Raw genomic sequence first — 19,525 nt, forward strand, 5'->3', positions numbered from 1 at the left:
AACCATACAAAAAGAGAGCTGTTATGAAAAGCATTTCCATAAGGCAAAACTATCCTGTGACAGTACCTTGATAATCATAGAATCATAGAATACCATGTTGGAAGGGACCTCAAAGATCATCTGGTCCAACCTTCCTTGGCAAAAGCATGGTCTAGACAAGATGGCCCAGCACCCTGTCCAGCCAAATCTTAAAAGTGTCTAGTGTTGGGGAATCCACCACTTCCCTGAGGAGATTGTTCTGATGGCTGATCTCATTGCAAAAATTTTTCCTCTTGCATCCAATCAGAATCTCCCAAGGAGTAACTTGCACCCGTTACCCCTCATCTTCTCCATGTGACTCCTTGTAAAAAGGGAGTCTCCATCTTCTTTGTAGCCACCCTTTAAATACTGGAACATGGTGATAAGGCTGCCTTTTCTCAAGGCTGAACAAAGCCAGTTCTCTCAGCCTTTCCTCATACAGCAGGCTTCCCAGTCCTTTGATCATCTTGGTGGCCTTTCTCTGGACCCTCTCCAGCTTGTCCACATCTTTTTTGTATAGAGGGGACCAAAACTGAACCCAGTATTCCAAGTGTGACCTGACAAGCACTGAGTAGTCGGGTAATGACTTCTTTATCTCTGCTGGTGATGCCCTTGTTGATGCAACCCAGCATCCTGTTGGCTTTCTTTGCTGCTGCAGCACACTGTTCACTCGTATTGAGCTTGTTGTTCACCATGAACCCCAGGCCCCTTTCCACAGAGCTGCTCCCCAGCCAGGTAAATGTGATGCACTCCTGGATTATGTTTTCCCAGGTGCAAGACCTTACATTTGTCTTTGTTGAACTTCATAAGGTTCTTGTTAGCCCATTCTTGTACAATATTGAGTTTATCTATCACCCCACTGTTTCCCTTAGGTTGGTTTCTACTTTCTGTCTTCTCCAGTTACCACCACTCACCACTGTCATTTTGCAGGAAAGAGTTAGATGCAAGAATAAAAATTTTCTGTACATACGTGTGTCTTGTCTCAGCAAAACCCTCCTCTCATTTTTAGCCTGTGCTTGCACACAACGCACGGATGAGGAACCCCATCTCCTCTGGCAAGCACCAGACTGCGTCCCTGGGAGGGAAAGCAGCCAACCATGCATGGGAGGTATCACCAGCAAAAAGTGCCGGCTAAAAAAAACCCAATGGCTGCAGTCTTTGACTCGTGTCTGCTGCTACGGCGCATCGCCTGCAGGCCCTGCTCCCAAAGCACTGCCCGGCAATGCTGACAGAAACCTTGATAAGTAACGCGCGCATGACTGATGTACGAATCGGTTTGATTTTCCTCCATTACTGTATTTAACACACGTTCGCTAAATTGCAAGATTCAAGACTCCAGGCACCTCTGTCATTCCCCTTGAACCCTCTTCACACATCCCAACACATATAGCTGTTAAAAACATGTAACTACATTGATTCGGACACTGTTGCAACCCATATGTAAATATGTTTACATGCTTCATTAAACTTCATTTTGTTAAAATCAATGGAAGATCTAAAAAAAAGTAAACAAAAAATGCAGGACAAACAGTAAAGTCAGGTGAAGTCCTGGATGAAACATCTTCAAAATCTGAGTTTTATTTTTTTGGGATGTTTTACCTTTCCCAGGTAAAGGTTTTGTGTTCTGGGAAAACTCATTCGTCCTAGTGCTGCGTGCTGAGTCCTGCCAGCCCGAGCACCCCAGTCCCCCAGCAGCAATTCTCCTAAACCCCAAATCCTCACCGGATCTGCAGCACTGTCAAATTTGGTAGTGCTGCAGTTGCTTTGGTGGCAAGATCAAGCAGTTAGTTAATTATCAAGATGTAGAGATAAAATAACATTTTCTAAACTACCTAAAAAAGACTGAAGAAAAAGGGATTTTTTTCTATTTCTATTTGGAATTTCAGAAATAAGTTTGTGTGTTAAAACCTGCACGGAGCTAAATGCTGTTTCCTTGAAACTTGCATATTTGTGAAAAACTCAACTGGACAAAAAATCCACAAAACCGGTATTTTAAAATCAATTGCTTTCCTGCTCCAAAACTGTCATTTAGGGGATATTGAAATAGTATTTTGTGATGTTATATTTGGTATTTTATTGTACATTATTTTATTATGCCTTGTTAAAAGCAGAAGAGTTACTTTACATTTTCAGAATCCTTAAAGATATCATCATTAAGCTCAGGTATAATTTTCACTGAAACATCTTTTATTTCCTTCCTAAGCCAAAAGACCTTGTGTTTGATAATAAAACAGCTGGACACATGGATATTGAATGTGCATAATATACATGACCATGACTATACCTGAATAAAGCAAAAGTAGAAATTATACAAAAAAGAAAATTATTATAATGCAATGCAAAAAATTATTTTTAACATTTACATTAAATTTTACAGTACCTTCAATATACTTTTCATAAAAATAATATTTAAATGAAATATTCCAATGCAATCCAAAGCAACATTTTCGTAAAAGTTATTTTGCGAAAAAATTCTGCTCACTTCTATAGGGAGTAATCAGGAAATAAACTTAACTATTAATCCTGGAATTAGGAAATACAAACATCCACTTCTCTTTTATTATTTATCTGGAAATATGAATTACTGTAAATTGATGTTATTCACTTTTACTTCCTGTAAAACAGTATAAAATGATAACATATATATAAATGAAAAATATTACAAGATAAAACTGAGGGAAATATCTCAACTTCATACAACTTTTTTCCTAAACCTTGCAATCTGAAACTTCTGGGGTTTGTAAGAGATACAGAAACATGGATAATTTTCATTATATTTCTTCTGGGAAACTCCTTTTACCTGTTTGGGGTACAATGACAAACTCAAAATTCCTCTGAGATGGCAAAATGTGGTTTCCACTGCTGGAAAATTAAAGCTCTACCTTTTATTCGAAGTATCTTTGGTTTCCACCTCCCTGAGGAACTGAGACCTCAGCGCCAATCACTCATCTCCCCGTCTCACTTTACAGAGCTGCAATGAAACATTGATTTCTTTATGCATTTTAGCTTAGGATGCTAGTGTTCACATATTAATCTGATCCTCATTTTCATTTCCATGGCTGCAGAGAAACCTTTTATCCTTTTAAAGGAGTGGACTAAATGCTTCTCTCACCCTGTTTTGTGATCTGGCCGCTTGTGATTACATCTGTAGTCTTTTGATCTTCCCCCCCACACACACACAGTCTTCCAGCGCAGCACAACCCAGGAGATGGCACGTCCTCCTGGCTGGACTGTACAGCTGCAGCCCGCAAAGCACTTCAGAATGCTTTTGAGCAAAAGCCACCTTGTGAGACAAGAACAGCAATAGGTATGAGTTTCTCTGGAGTTACAATGCAGGCAATATTTGAAATGACATTCAGGACTCCATTTTACAGGCAGCTAACACAGTTACAGTAAGCACATGCTTCACGCAAGCTCTGCTCAGGATTTTCCACGCAAAGTACCTTAAGCTATATTATCCACGCAAGATGCCTCGTTGCAGTTCCTCACCAACAAAATCAGAACCGCAGCTCAGCTGCTGCTGGTTTTCCCCATACATACTGTGTCCTGTATGGTAAATCCGTTCCAGCCACATCCTTCTCACGACGCTGGCAAGAGGGCTGGCAGGAATTGTCTGGGCTGCGGCCAGTCACAGACTGCAAAAATGAAGCAAAAAGCAAACTCCTTGTCACACTTGGAGTTGAAGTGGGAACAAAACTACGTTTAGGAACCCAAGTATTTTCCCACCCTGTTTTATCTCCAGTGCATTTGTATCAATGAGCTTCTGTTTCCTATTTGAAATCAGTTCCCTGAACACGCAGCTCCTATCCTATAGATCTGCTCCTATATGCTCTGCTTCCCCTCCCTGAGAAGAGAATATATCTGTGCCAGGAGCTTCCGTATTCTCTGAGCTTCCTTTGCAACTGCTGTCTGTGGTCACTGACATTGCCTAGCGAGCAGTCTCCTCATGAAGAAAGGTATGTTCATCTCCAGTTTGACAACTCAAAGCGTCCTCTGGAATTAAGTAACAAAAAGAATTAAACTGAAATTTGCATTGAATTTTGCAGATTGTATTTTCTAGTTGTCTGTTCATACCGTGATTCAATCTTGATTAAAATCTTGCAAAGTTTTGGTTGTTTTGGTTTTTTTTTCCCCTTGGGAAATGTTTTTACTTAGCAATAATGGTAATTTAAAACAAATTTCCTGAAATGTCTAACATTTCAAATCCAAAAGAATAATTTCAATGAAGATAAATGGTTTACCGTTTTGGGAACATATCACCCGATGTTGATAAACAAAGGATTCAATGAAAATGAATGAAAACTGAAAAGAGATGAAGTGCTCATGGATGCAACATAACTTCACTTCCCAAGCCATCATCCTGAAGTAAAGCCAAAAGGAACCCTGTAGGATTCTCCTAAGCTCAATAAACTTTAGATTAGATCAAATTAAGTATGAGACAGAAGTTCTTCATGCTCACTGCAGAGCTGATTTCTACTCTACATTTTTCCCAGGATAAAAAAATGGGTTTATCTTTGCAGACTGATGGGACATCTGCTGGAATCGAGCCTTTGGAGGGTGAGGAGACAGAGGGTCTGCAAGACAACAGCACCCCAGTGCGCCCGTCAACAGTCCGTGGGAAAGGGAGAGCCAGGAACGCTGCTCCTGCTAGGAAAACAGAAATGCTACAATCTCACTTTGCTCATTATGGAAACATGGCCACTGTCTTTTCTATCTTTGAAAAATAAAAGTTACTATCTGTTCTGATAGTTATAATGATCTTTAAACCTGAAATTTAGGCTGCTAAGGCATTCTTGCTTCACAATTTTTCTTAATTCCTATGCAAAAATTAATTATTACGCACATGCGCGTGGAGTAACTGCAATTATTCCACTCTGCAGCTGCAGACAAAGGCAATTTCCAACAAGTCGGTTCCAACGTCTGACTCTTATTTTTACCTGGTTTGGGGGAGTTAGCCCATCAGCTGGTGGCCCCCATGCAGATCATGGGGTTTTGCTTGCTTTGATAGTTCGTCGCACGCAGAACCCCGTTAAATCCCCTGGCAGGTTCAGACCTCCGTTGGAGAAGTCAGCCAGGGAAAGTCATCTTTCCTGCCAGCGGGGCGCTGCCTGCCCTGCCCTGCGTCTAATGGCCTTTTGTAAAATTCAGCAGCTGTCTCAAGAGTTCAGAAGAGAAATGTGCGGCTTTCATTTAACAAAGTAATTTGATTACTTAGAAATCAATCCCTTGCTAGGATTTGATAACTGCAACAAAATTCCCTGCCAAATTTGACAGAACTTTACTTAAATCAATCTATAAGCTTGTGCTTAAGCACTTTGTTAAATGAAGACTTAAGTAGAGGAAGACAATGTCTGTGTGCTCTTTTTTGGGACAACAATCCGAAACGCTTCAAATTGGGTTTGCAGCCCCTTACATCTCTTATGCCCTTCCCTAAATAAGAACTATCATCTGCAGAAAAAGAGAAACGATGGAAATTTCTCACATTGGAAACTGTTTCCAAGCCGTACTTTTCTTGAACAAGATTCTAAAGTTGTATATTACAACTGAAGTTAAGTTTGAATGTTTTAGGCTGTAAGGAGTCTAAACGTTGCCAGCATGCTTAGCACACGACTCCTGCAATGCTTGTAGTCTCCAATTTCTTTATTGCAAGTGTGTTTCCTGAAGATTTTGCTTTTGCTTCTTATATACTGGAACCCATGGCTGCTGCTTCTTTTTTTTTTTTTTTGTATTATTAACTGTATCTATGTGGGAAAAACCCTTGTATGTTTATAAGCTCTATCTCTTCTTTAAGACGTGATCATTTTGGTGGGGAAGAGGGTTATTTTAAGAATGAGAGATGATAGCATAAAAGCACAATTTCCTTTCATCAGACTTGTCTCTCTCCCTCACTCTTCTGCTCCTAGCTCTGCATCTAAATCACGGTTTTCCTCCACATCTTGGAATAAATGTTTACAAGACACAACATTCGGATTTTCCTTATGGGCATGCAGAGTCAGCCCAAGACCCGGGATTTAACGATGCACATCATAGATTTTACGCAGATGGGTAAATTTCACCAGAAATAAAAGGCAAGAGCAAACCTGGATATCTGTGGATTCCTTTGTACACCATCAGCTTGTCTCAGCCCAGGAGATGGAAGCACACATATTTAGATTAACACCTGCAATTTAGTGGTGGGTAAAAATTTTGTAAAACATGCGAACTGTGTAACACCTCGTTTATTCATTCTTTCATTCAAGCTAAAAAAACCCTGCTCTATAACGCACTGCTGATGGAAAGGCTGTGTTCCCAGTGAGACATTGTATTTCTCAACAAGCCCCCACATTCCAGCAACATTTTTGATGGTCTAAGCACAAAACGTTAATTTCCTTGGAGAGTCAAAGGTTATCGCATTCGGGCCCAGCCTCCTGAGGTGCAGTTCAGCGGTGCTCCTCTCAGTCTTGCCACGAAGAACGAACTTTGCATGCAAAGACCGAGGCACCACAAGATGCTGAACCTCCACCAGCTTGCCCTCAGTGGAGAGCAGCTTGCAGCGGTGCTGTTGGAGAGCTGATCACACCCCATAATAATGTTATGCATAATAATGTTGTTTTTCGTGAAATTATGAACTATTAAATCTGCGTGACATATAGATGAGAGAAGAAATGTTCACAGGCCCACTGTAATTTATGAACATGTGGTGCACAGATGTTACGTGAGATTTTTCTTCCCTTTACTTTTGAAAATTTGGATTACATTTTCTCTCCTTCTCTCTCGTGTTCAAATTCTGTGCTTGATGCTTTATTAGATGTCTCAGCAGGGTAAATGGATGATTAATAATTGTTGATGACAGAAATTTGGTTTCTATAAGCTGTGGAGTGAAAGATAAATACGATGGGAACGGTCCTACCTATATATGACAACTAAGCTTCTTTAAGACTGTCTGTGTTAGGGTTACCCATGATTTATGGGGATGTCACCACTGTCCCTAGATATAGAAAATCTCTTGCAATTTCTCTTACTGTAATCATCACTTTTTCTTCAGATGCCCAAGGGGAAATTATCCCCACAAAAAAGAGAAGACAGACAAAGAAAGACAAAGAAAGAAAGACAGAAAGACAGAAAGACAGACAGAAAGACAGACAGAAAGAAAGAAAGAAAGAAAGAGAAAAAAAGAAAGAAAGTTAACTTTTTCAGGGTGAGGAAATATTCCAAAACCCCCCAATTCCTGATAGTAGGACCATTAGAGCTTTCTTCAGAGGAATACACACTTTGTGCTGTCCTCTTTCGGTTAACCCTTGAGAATGAACCACCAAAACGAGACCGTGGGGTGTGTGTGTGCTAGGATCCAGGGCTGAACTATGGGTTCACCGCAGACTCCAGTCCCCACTTCACTGTTGAGAGGAAAATGAAAAAGACAGTTCTGAATCCCTCCTGAGCAGAGATGAACCATGCTGTCCTGATCTGGATCCTTGGTATATCCGAGGATATACCAAGGTAAGGTTTTGCTTTGAGACCATTTCTTTTGTAATGAGAAGTGGCTGGCCACAGCAAGGTTAATCCAATTTCCAGTCCTTTAAACTCAAGGAAGAGATTTTAATGGATTATGTAGGTCGATTGACAGGCATAACTCAAAGAAGTTGGCAAGCTGAAAGCCTTCCCTCATTTTGAAGTCTATCATATTCTAAAATACAAAATCCTCACTTGCAGAAATACATCACTTCTGTTGCTCTGTTACTCATTATTCTATAATAGATGTCCCTTTCAATATGTAAGCAACTACTGATGATACTTTTCTCACTCAAAACTTTCGTTCTGCAAAAAAAGAAATTTCTGGAAACTTTCATTTCTCCAGAAGTTAAAGAGTTTAAAAACTACTACAAATTTCTCTGACTCTTACTGTTACAGTGTTATCCCCCTTTGGGTCTGTAGGAGTACAGCAACTCTCTGCTTTTCTGCATCTTTCTTCTCATCTCCATGAAATTTTCATGAGTTAAACTTGCATGTACAAAGAGAACAACTCCATCTGGTAATTAGTCTGGGAAATGTACTGATACAAGAGATTATCTCCTTAAGAACCACAGTCAAACTATATTTCTATAAATTATTCTTCCTAATTAGTAATTAAGTATATTGATAGAAACCTCGTCTGATTATTGTTTCAAGAGATTATGCAGCCTGATGAAGGGTTTTTAAAAAAGGATTGGAAGTCCACTTTCTGTTTGCAAAGGAAATCTCTATCATGTTAAGGTTTGGCCCTTCCACTGTTGCTTTGGGTCCCAAGTCCATGTACAGCTGAAAACCTAAGGCAAGACTGACTGAAAGCAAGGTTAATTTGAAGAGACAAGAAGGGACTGTGTGCTGTGAGAGGCTCAAACACTCTGTACAGACACACTGGCCTCCTCCTTCTCCAAGACTTCAGAAAAAATAGCAAATTTGTATTCTCCTATCTGCCACTTTGATCTGAGCTGCTGGCAAAGTGTTCATCCACAAGAATATGAATTACCAAAATCAATAGGAAACTCCCCTTAATTTTAACTGGGTTTGGAACAACTTATTTTAAACATCACTAAATTAGCTTTGATTTTGATCGCAACTTAATTGTGGACCGAAGGGGTAGAAAACTTAGAAACAGGGAACCTGTGCCAAATGTTCCTCTGAACCGTCAGAACTGGTTTCATTATAAAACCCTGCTCCATCGTGCCGAAGCAAAATGACAGCATTTGATTGCTTGGGCAGACAGACGAGCCTGAGGTACAGCTCAACTCACATGGCAGCCCCATGGCTGGCAGGAGGCACTTCAGGGACATCCAAAACTGCTGGTTCTCGGTAGAAACTCTGAGAAAAACTAGGAGGAAAATCTTCTAGGCTGAAAACGGGATATAAAGCTCTTTTAACCTGTTCTCACTGGCTGCCCAGGGCTCGGAGAAGCCCTGATGCCCCAGCAGTGCGTAGGGAGGAGGGTCCTGGCACTTCCCACCAGCTCCGGCAGCTCCTCCGCAGCCTCTTGATGATGGTAAACTCCTTCTCACGTGAGTATAAGCGATAGTCACTGTCATGATGTGAGTTTTGAACCAGGGTCTCCAGATCTGAGACCACTGTTAGTTTTAGCTATGCAGGCAATTTTCTTCAGCTCTGCCTACAGCAGTCAGTCGTTCATCTCTGCCCTCCCCTCGGCTCAAAGAGGGACTGACAGAGGATTACGCAGGGGGTTAAAACAAGCTCCGCTAGGAAAAAAAGATAATTTCTTACAGGTGGGAACAACTATGTTTTAATTCAGGGATGTTTCCCTCCAGAGGAAAGCTCTCATTTAACAGTCTGACGCAGAATGTGCCTCTGCACACTTCCATGCCGAAGGAGGGGAGCGACCTGACCCGACAGTCCTCCAGTGGTCTCCTGGTGCTGGAGCACGTGTTTGTCAGGTTCAACAGTGAGGGCAGAGGGACCAAACCCTTCGAGTTTCTCCAGCTTCCAAAAAACGCTCAAATTGGCACATTCTCAGACATAAAGAATAGTAACCTCCTACTGTCCCAGAGCACTGAGCGGACCTTACCTTATTTTAGAATTACCAGTAGTTTTCAAGCCAGTGAAAAACAAGAGAGACAGCTGCCCCTGTATTTTGGCTGTTCTTAAATCTGCGTGCCACCCACAAGGCTGAGATGGATGTTCCCGTTAATTCTAGGTCAGTGGTGTTGAAGATAATGAGTAAATAGATTGGATAGGTTTGGAGTCTTACCACCTGTGGTGGCTTCTGTGATGGTCCTGGAATCACTTGCCACTTCTGAATTGCACTGTCTTATAGCCTAGTCATAGGCATTATTTTATAGTCAATAGTCTTATAGTCTATCTTATAGCCTAGTTCTATAGGATGAGGATAGCTGGAGAAATGTACTGGAAGGAATTCACACCACCATGGATGTCTAAGAAGTCAACCATGTAACGTACAATATAGATACGCACAGGAATACATTTCTGCTGTTCCATTTGTTGCTGTAAAACCCATCTCCAAGAGCTGACTCTGGAAATGTGCACATTTACAACATCGAGTAATGATGTACCAGCATTACAAATATTGACAACTTGCCCAAAATCAAATCTAGCTTTCTGATTTTCTCTCTTCACTGTGGCTGAGACAGCGTAGTTCTCCCAGGTGGATGAAGGCAATGGATAGTGTAGTTTTTTCCATAGAGGCTTGGAGATAGAGGGACAATGATGATTAGCATAAAGCTATAGTAGATGTAAGAGTTCCTCTGCTTCACACCTGATTTTTGACATTTATTAAGCTACTGATTGAACAGTTTTACAGACTTCTTTTTTCCTCAGTAAGCAGCTTAATAATAAATACTAATTAATGAACAGTAATCCATTGGGGTTGTTCAGCCTGGAGAAGAGAAGGCTCTGGGGACATCTTATAGCAGCGTTCCAGTATCTAAAGGGGCCTAAAGAGGGACTGCTTACAGGGGCATGGAGTGATAGGACAAGGGGTAATGGCTTTAAGCTGAAGGATTTAGATTAGACGTTAGGAAGAAATTCTTTCCTGTGAGGGTGGTGAGGCACTGGAACAGGTTGCCCAGAGAAGCTGTGGATGCCCCATCCCTGGAAGTGTTCAAGGCCAGGTTGGATGGGGCTTTGGGCAACCTGGTCTAGTGGAGCGTGTCTCTGCACATGGCAGCAGGGGTGGAACTAGATGAGGTCCCTTCGAACTCAAACCATTCTATGATTATATGATTCTATAAAGTGAACAATGAATTCTTCCAGATATTTCTGATCATCTCACAGTTCCCACCAATAATGTAGAATAAACTGTAAGAAGGAAAGATGTAAGGAAACAGTAGTTAGCAATATTGTGGTTGTTAGACTTCCTTTTGGAGCCTGGCGTACAGCACTGCTGCAGAGACACCTGTCTAGCTGGACCACTCACACTGATGCAAAATAACCTGTGTCCTTATATGCTACATCCTGGACTGAGATGTACAGGAGGATCTGAAGTAGTATCACATTTAGGTACAAATCTCACACACAGCTTCTGCTTTCAGTCACCTCCAAAATCCTCAGGTTAGTAGCAAAGCACAAGGCGTAAAAGAAAGGAGAGCATGCATTGTGTCACTGCTAGGAATAAATCGAGCCCTCACTACCTTATTGCAAAGGATTCACGCATGAATTTCAAATATTCTTGCTTTGTCTGTTACATTTCAAATATGCTGCCCTGTGCTGCTGAGAGGGAAAAAGGGGACGAGCTTTCTCCTTTCCCCAGCTGATCTGAGCCAGGCGCAAAAATGAGGCTCTAAAAAGCCTAACTGGTTCCAGCTGGATCCTACAGAGTTTACGAAGGACTAGTTCCTCTTAGGCAGATTAGAGGAATGTAAATTCTTCTTATGTCATGACAGTGACAAGCAGTCAAAGCCCCTACCGTGGGGAAAAGTTGTGGAGGGCAATACAAGAGCGTGTAACAGAGAATAGAGTAATTCTCTTAAGGGGAAAAAAATAATCCACGCACGAGATTGTAATAACTAGATGTACACAAGAGTGAACTTCACCAGGAAAGTATAAAGAATCATGTCCCATGAGTTATTAAAAAGTGGACTGGGCAAAGTAATGTAAAATACGCTGTATTGAACAATCTTTCATTAGGAGCAGGAAGGACACAGTGAACTATCAAGTAATTTTTCTTAATATACATGTCTTTTATTGCTTTTGAAAATAACCTGGCTTGCCAGACAGATCCTTGCTGTGGGACAGAAGAGCCTCACATTTATAATAATAGTCCACAAAGATTGAGTCAATGGGGAACCCTTTGTAAAATGCATCTTTGACAACACTTTGGAGGTTGAAAAGTGTTGCTTCTTATTTTATCTTTCATAAGCAAGCACAAATCCAAACCATAACTTTTAATGGCAGGCACGTTGTGCATAACTGAAGCAGTTTCTTGTAAATATGTGAACGTATTTAAACAAATGATCTAAGGCAGACTTAGAACAGTGAATGACAAAACCGAAAATCAGTATAATCCCGAGTTAAACTGGTATGTGCTCTTGCAATATACACCTACTGGGACTTAGTTTAAACGTGTTTTGAAATATTTTTCTATTATTTATTTAAATGGAAACTTTCCCAATTGTTGATGGCAGACATCATATGCTTGTGGTGGTAACAAAACCAGCAATTTTTCTGTTCCTGTGGAACATCTCATTTTAGCTGTTTGCAAAGAAACACCATATTGTAAAGCTGAACTGGAAGCCTGTCAGTGACACGAAAATATGGAAGAAATTTAATTGTTTCCATAATTCCTTATTTGAGTTAAATAAATCTACTCAGACATGTAACCCATAAAAACCTGAAAAAGCTGCAGATGTTATAAACAGTTTGTGGTTCTCTTGATAGCAAATCTTATTAAACATGAACTGATAGGGTTTATGCAAACATACAAGATGATACAAAATAGTAGGATCTTTTAATTTAACTCTGATAACAGCTTCCAAATATCATCTGTAAATATTTAAGCAGGGACAAAAGGTACTGTCTTTTACAGATCTATATACAGCATTTCATTAAAATGAAAACCAATAACCTAGTACATTCAATTATAATATAATGCTGGCAATGACTGCTGCTCCATCCAATATTTTCTTACAATGTCTGTTACTTTCTCCCATTTTGTGATTGCCCTGAATTTCTCCTCTTATCAAAACCAGGCCTGAGTCAGTTTGGTTTATTTCTTTCTTCAGACCAAGGAAGAAAAGGTAGTATAATTCCCACTAAATCTTGGAATATACTTCCTTTTGTACTAGCAAGTATTTTCTTTTTCTAAAAATACAACACTTATCCATTGTTAAAGCTTCTTGTAAAATAGAACTGAACTGGCAACACTGAGTAAAACCACATATCCAAACCAATTCCTTTACATCTGCTTTTATTTCTTGGACTTCTTCAACCTTGCTCAGATTTCAGCTCCATGTACCAAGTAAGCAAGAATTTTGCAAGGGATAAAACTACCAACCTGCAAGAATAGGAAGAGTTCATTGGGAAGGCTCTGAAGGTACTGAGAGGTCAACACTTTTCTGCTTTGTTCTCCTCTAGTCAATTAAACAAAGGGATGTGGAAGAACCAAGGAGAGAAATATGAGCAGCTGAAAAAGAAAAGTGCTGTCCTGATTGTACAATAGGTTGCTGGCATTTACAAAATTCCGTGTATTCAGATTCAATATTTTCCATATGAAGATCATCACTTAATATTAACGTTGAAGCTGTATGGAGGATAGGGCCCCTCTTTCCATAAATAATTTGCAGTTACAAGGACAAGTACAATCCCTGCCCTGAGGAGCTTGGAAATAATATCCTGCTTGTATAAGCTGAAATAGAAAGGTGTTTATTTTTACTACAGTAAGTGCTTAACAAGCAATAACTAAACCAAAACTATTATTTCAAAAGGATTTAGAATAATATTTTAATTATACCAATGTTTATAGAATTGAAAAAGCAGGGACTTTTAGCTACTAACAACAACAGTCTCAAATGCTCTTATTTTTTCTTTGGAAAATGCAGGGACTGGTATAATGAGATGCACTTGTGAAAAAAAAACAACAGTTGGACAGACGAGCTCTTCCATTACAGGATTTGGCTTAGAGGAGTGTAAACAAACTAGCATTCTCTTCAGGGCAATTTACACCTATCAGCCTCCAGAAATTTAGATTGTTGAGGAACTTCGGGAGTTTTACTACACCAAGACAGAAAACACTGCAAGTTATTTAGCAGACCAGCAAAGAAACAGTAACCACATAAAAGTGCATATAATACTTTATTCAGGTTATGTAGGAATACAGAATATAAAAAAGTAACAAGGAAAAAGAGTAAGACCCAGGAAATACAAGTGTTGTGAGAACTCACATACTCTTTTCAGTTAATTCTTATCAATACAAATGCTGAGAAGCATCCATCCTTCACTGACAGTCAACGTACGCTACATCTGGGTCTTAAGAAATGTTATCTCATTGTCTGCTTATCTCATTCACAGAGTATCTGCGATATTCACAGAATATCCGTGAATGAGAACCTATGGGTTTGTTGTTAAGTTACCACTCCCTCTATAACACAGACCAACATGAGTAGAGCGCACCAAGTAAAAGACTCATGACAAGTGCACATACATGAAGAAAAAACAGAAGTGCTATTTGGATAATGCTGCCACACGGAGAGCACAGACTAGCTAGCGTGAGACCAGCACGGAGCGCAGACAGGAGCAGCCCCACACGTGCCATAAGGGAGCTCTGGGCGCCTCAGAAGCCGTCCCCGGGCTCTTTTCCTTGCCACGCTTCTCGGCCGCCACAAGCAGTACCAGAGTCTCATGGCCATGGCATCTGCTCCTGTGCCTGTCACCCGGGGCCTTACAGGATTGCCCACCCCACGGAGGAGCTCCAGCATAGACAGTATAAAAGAGCTAAAACAGGAAAAGACCCAGAGGAGAAAGGAGTACAGAAAGGAGAGGAAATCACTGCTTTAATCTACACCACATGTATAACATGGCTGAGCTACAAGCTCTAGGGAGTCATAACTCTGAATGTCCTGACTTTTGTGTGTTTAAAATCTCAACTGTAGCATTACAATATGGGGTTGGCTTTTTTTTTTTTTCATTTAATTTAATTTTTTTCTTTGGGGAAAAAGAAAGTATGCTTTATCATACAGTCAAAGAGACCACATGACGGACAGTCAAATAAATATCATCCACACATTTATTTGCATGATTAAGCCATCAGACAGTCAAGTAAATGGAATGAAGTGCATTTATTTGAGTAACCTTCAAGGTATTTTGGGGCACATAAATAAAATGGGGACAGCAAGCCATAGCCCTTAATTTTCTCATTGTTTAAAACAGTGCAACTCTAGAGTAACTCCTCTGAAACAAATGTAAAATCAATGTAAGAAAAAAATTATACAAATCTGAAAACCTCTCTGCTTACCCCATCCTCACCCTACACAAAAAAAAAAGCTGATTTTAATTCTTTGTGAAGTACGAGACACATTACAAGTATGTGTCTAGACAAAGTTCAGTGCCTCAGTGGTTAACCACATATCTAACAGAAAATGGTATAGTGCCCATACGTTCTCGCTCTGTAAGGAGATGAGGAAGCTAAAACAACTTCCACAGAGATAAAGAAATGTGGACAAATGGTTGCACTGTTCTCACAACTCCAAGATACTCTCTTCTTCAAAAGCGTGTAACATCTGCATGGTGCGCTGCGGCTTCTACATCAACAGAAGACCAAGAGGACAGAATTAGTAGAGCAGAACACTCAGTGTGGAAGACCTGGCATCCACAGTACACACATTTAAAGGTGTTTTTTTTGCTTTTATCTTCGTTTTTTTTCAGAGAATTCTGGACTAACACTAGGCTGGTCCCATAGACTAAATGCCCTGTTGTGGCTGGAGTGCATTAGGTGTGCTCTGGGAGCCTATACTCCAGCTTAGTTTCATCTGAAGGATACCAGCCCATATGCTCCAAAACTACCTGACAATGAGAAGCAAAGCACAGTCAGTAGGGACAATCGGGAGTTTTCAAGTGCACTTCTAATTTGCACTACAATGTTAACATTGGCACACACTGTGAAGGAGAGGAAAGATGACTTCAGATGATGGACTATTCCTTCTACATTTTTCTCAAAGTAAAAGAAGAAACCTTAGAAAACGTGCCCAGTTCTCACTTCTCCCATGATGTGGACAGATTAATGCACCTACAGCTGGGAAAGCTTCAAGCCATAATTGTGGAAATGCTTCCAAGGAAGTGCATATGAATTCAGACATTACTTATAGTCCTTTATGACTCAGGCCTTGGTATGATGCTTAGTCGTGAGTCTTGTGCTTAGGGAGTGATGACAGAAAATGCTTTAGTATCCAGAAGCATCTAAATACGAAATGGATCTTATTTTTACCATCTGAAACAATAGCTTCATTCAAAAATGGTGAGAAAAATGAACTGAGTTTTGTTTTAAATCAATAGCGAAGGCAATTCAGTACAATATTACAAATCACAAAAGTGGAAAAAGTGTGAAAATTACCCAAAGTGATGACTTTAAGCAAAGAGATGTTACTAAAAAAAAGTTTTATCAAGCTAAGGAAAATGTTCTTTAACTTTCTTGTGCTGCCTTAAGCATGCATTATTTTCCTTATGGGTAGGCTCATGATCAAGGGCATGAAAACAGCAAAGGTCGTAACTTCCAAACCTGGTGAAATCCAGTGATTTACAGTGGAAGCTCCAACCACTCCAGAAAACTGCCCCAGGAGCAGTTTGCTTCATGTCACGCAATATCCCAGAATGACATCGTGTCTTCCAGCAAATGAACTACATCATATGGGGACCTCAGTGGACATGTCTACACTGTGCTTAGCTCCTTGACAAACTCCCAGGCAGTGGTCACCTGGCTACCCACACTGAATAAATACCTTATTCTCCAGCTTTTCTTTGGAGAAAATCAGCTAGCTCCCTTCAAATCAAAACACAAGGGCAGCTCTGTGGACAGTTCGTTAGCAACTGTTCCCAAAAGACAGCACGGGCTAGCCTGCACTGTGTTTGCATCCTTCTTAGTGCAGTCCTCCAACACTATGGCAAATAAACCCACATTTCCTCTCTGTCATACCCTAGAGCCTGCAGCACATACCTTAAGGTTCATACAGTGAAATCTCCACTCTAGCAGAATGAAGTACAACCCATGCATTACACTTTGATTGGAAAAACACATAAAAAATAGCAACCTGTAGGGCCACCATATGAGGCTCAGAAAAGTCAAACACTATGGACGTGACCAGTCTGTTTCAGAGTGCAGTAGCCCTGAAAAGCATGGATGTGACCATCCTGCCCCAGATGGTCTATGGGCCAGGCATCACAGTCTACAGCAGACACATTTAACAGCATAAATGTACTAAGAGCATCTTTACAGGAAACTCCTGGATAATACCTGAGAAGTTATCTCAGGAGAGTTAGATAGATTAGTCCATTCTTGGATCTGTAATCTCAGTGGAGGAAAGTGAAAGGTATTTGATGTTTATGTCAACAGGTGCAGCAATGCGAAGGAGAGGCAGCTGAACTACTTCCAGAAAAGGTAGCACAGCTTCCTAGAGAAGCAATACATGACTGTCAATGGACCACTTATGTAGCCCTTTGAACCTGAGCTACTATAGACAAGAACTCCTATAGCGGTCTTGTATAGAGAGGTGTCCTATGGAAGGAACATCAGCCATACAGTGATGTGCCGAAGTCTAGCAAGCTAAGCTACATGGCAGGGCAGTGATTCTGGTGCCTGGTAGCTATAAATTGTCACCTCTGGCACCAGGGTACCAGCCTGGAAGCCTGTGAACACAGGGTGAGGAATACCAATGGTACCAGCCTGCAAGCCTGTGAACCCAGTGTGAGGAATACTGCTTTCCCATGGCATGCGGGAAGCATGCATCCATCAGGTTCACTGGCACCTTTTGGGTGACAATGTGTTAGATGTTTCAACTCTGACAGAACAAATGGTCTAATAAAGAAGTTTATTCAAATATTTATGTCTGTATTCCCACTGAGAACTAACGGAGATTAAAACCATTAGCATTAATAATAAAAGTTTAATCCTAAAATGAGTAGGACTTTTGTATGAGTAAGGATGGACTCTAAGCTACACTACCATGTACTTTTGCAGATAAAAATGGCAGCTGCTGTGAAAATAAGAGTGTTCTTCGGCAAGAAATCAACTTAAAACATTGAAAATATTTAAAGCAATATATATATAATCATACAATCATAGAATGGTCTGGGTTGGAAGGGACCTTAAAGATCATCTAGTTCCAACCCCCCTTCCATGGGCAGGGACACCCTCCACTAGACCACGTTGCCCAAAGCCCCATCCAACCCGGCCTTGAACACTTCCAGGGATGGGGCATCCACAACTTCTCTGGGCAACCTGTTCCAGTGCCTCACCACCCTCACAGGAAAGAATTTCTTTCTAACATCTAATCTAAATCAACCCTCCTTCAGGTTAAAGCCATTACCCCTTGTCCTATCACTACACTCCCTGATAAACAGCCCCTCTCCAGATTTCCTGTAGGCCCCTTCAGGTACTGGAAGGCTGCTATAAGGTCTCCCTGGAGCCTTCTCATCTCCAGGCTGAACAAGCCCAACTCTCTCAGCCTATCTTCATAGGTGAGGTGCTCCATCCCTCTGATCATCTTCATGGCCCTTCTCTGGACTTGCTCCAACAGCTCCATGTCTTTCTTGTACCATAATAAGAAATCCTAATTACTCTATCACATCACCAGGAGGGATTTTTTTACCCCCCTCTGAAACAAATCATATCAGTCATCCAATAAAAGTTTTAATGATCAATCTAAAATGAAAGTGAATCAAGCCATAACTTCTCCAGATTCCTCATAACTACTCACAGAATATGATGTGCTAGTTACCCCTGAACTGTAAGCTTCACATATAGGTTGCTACTTTGAAAGTGTCTGAAATTCCGTGCAGTTTTAAAAAACCCTTTGCAGCTTCTTGCCAAGAAGAAAAGTTAAGAGAGGGCCAAATGCAAAGAGAACAAGAAAAAGTGTTTTTTTGCAAAAACTTTGAAAACCAATATTGTTGTTCACTACAAAATTAAGGCTTTAGCTAGCCAGTACTTACATTCACTAGTGTGAATTTGCAATCAGTTAAGCCGATTCCCTGTGCAAGCTATGACTAAGCTTTACTCAGCGGGGCACTGACTTGAGTGTCTCTCCTTTAGTATCAATTTTCATGCAATGTGTAAGACCTTAATAGTTCTGAGACCTCTAATCCTCAGTCAAATTTGGTTGAAATTGGCTACCAGGTTCAGAAATTACTAGAGGACTGTTAGACAAGCAGCTGGATAGATGAAAAAACAGAAGAATGGTGTAATCAAGTAATCTCTCTTTCCTCATAAAAACAGTTTAAAAGGGGCATGTTGAAAGTAGGCAGTGAATCAAGGAAAAAGGTCCTACTGATGCTACTATTTGATTATCAAGAGTCTCCCAAAGAAGGTGGTGGATATGTCATCCCTTGAAACCTTTCAAACGTCACTTGACAAAGCATCTGTGAATATATGATAATAAATTACCCTGTAGTCAAAGCATTTTTATAGTGAATAATTAAGTATTTTCAGTAGAATTGATAGACTATATACAGACATGATTCCTTGTCATATCTCTCTTCATGTGAGGAAATGTATATGCATACATATATACAGAAGTTTATAAAAGTATGAAACAGTTTCTAAATGATAATCTCCTTTAGTAAGTCTTCTTAAGATATGAAAAAAATGTCTCTACATCAGAACGGAAACCCATAATGCTTACAAAGGACACTACAGGTGTTAGACCAAAAATTTGTCCCTGGTGGGCTGTTTATTAAATCACCATTTCAAAGAAGTACAATGAAAATAATTGGTTTTACTTAACATTTGTCTGAATGACTCATCCTCAAAGTCAACCTGAGTGTCTGGTTATATGTCCTTTGTTGTATGTCCTTTGTCATTATTCATTCGAGGAAAAAC

At 40.4% G+C, this 19,525-nt stretch overlaps 1 long non-coding RNA gene across 2 annotated transcripts in view; it reads right to left on the bottom strand.

Annotated features, from left to right (window-relative positions):
- Positions 1–19,525, bottom strand: part of LOC142600313 (uncharacterized) — a 46,443-nt gene that overhangs the window by 5,804 nt on the left and 21,114 nt on the right. Inside the window, exons 3-5 of one of the 2 annotated variants that reach the window (XR_012833732.1) lie at positions 4,956–5,169; positions 4,501–4,665; positions 3,462–3,653 (exon numbers count right to left, since the gene is read on the bottom strand). This is a non-coding gene — a long non-coding RNA (uncharacterized LOC142600313). The remainder of the gene's footprint in view (positions 1–3,461; positions 3,654–4,500; positions 4,666–4,955; positions 5,170–19,525) is intronic. The other variant, XR_012833733.1, reaches the window with a different exon arrangement.

The sequence above is a fragment of the Balearica regulorum genome, chromosome 2, assembly GCF_011004875.1.
Source record: "Balearica regulorum gibbericeps isolate bBalReg1 chromosome 2, bBalReg1.pri, whole genome shotgun sequence".
Lineage (NCBI taxonomy): Eukaryota > Metazoa > Chordata > Aves > Gruiformes > Gruidae > Balearica > Balearica regulorum.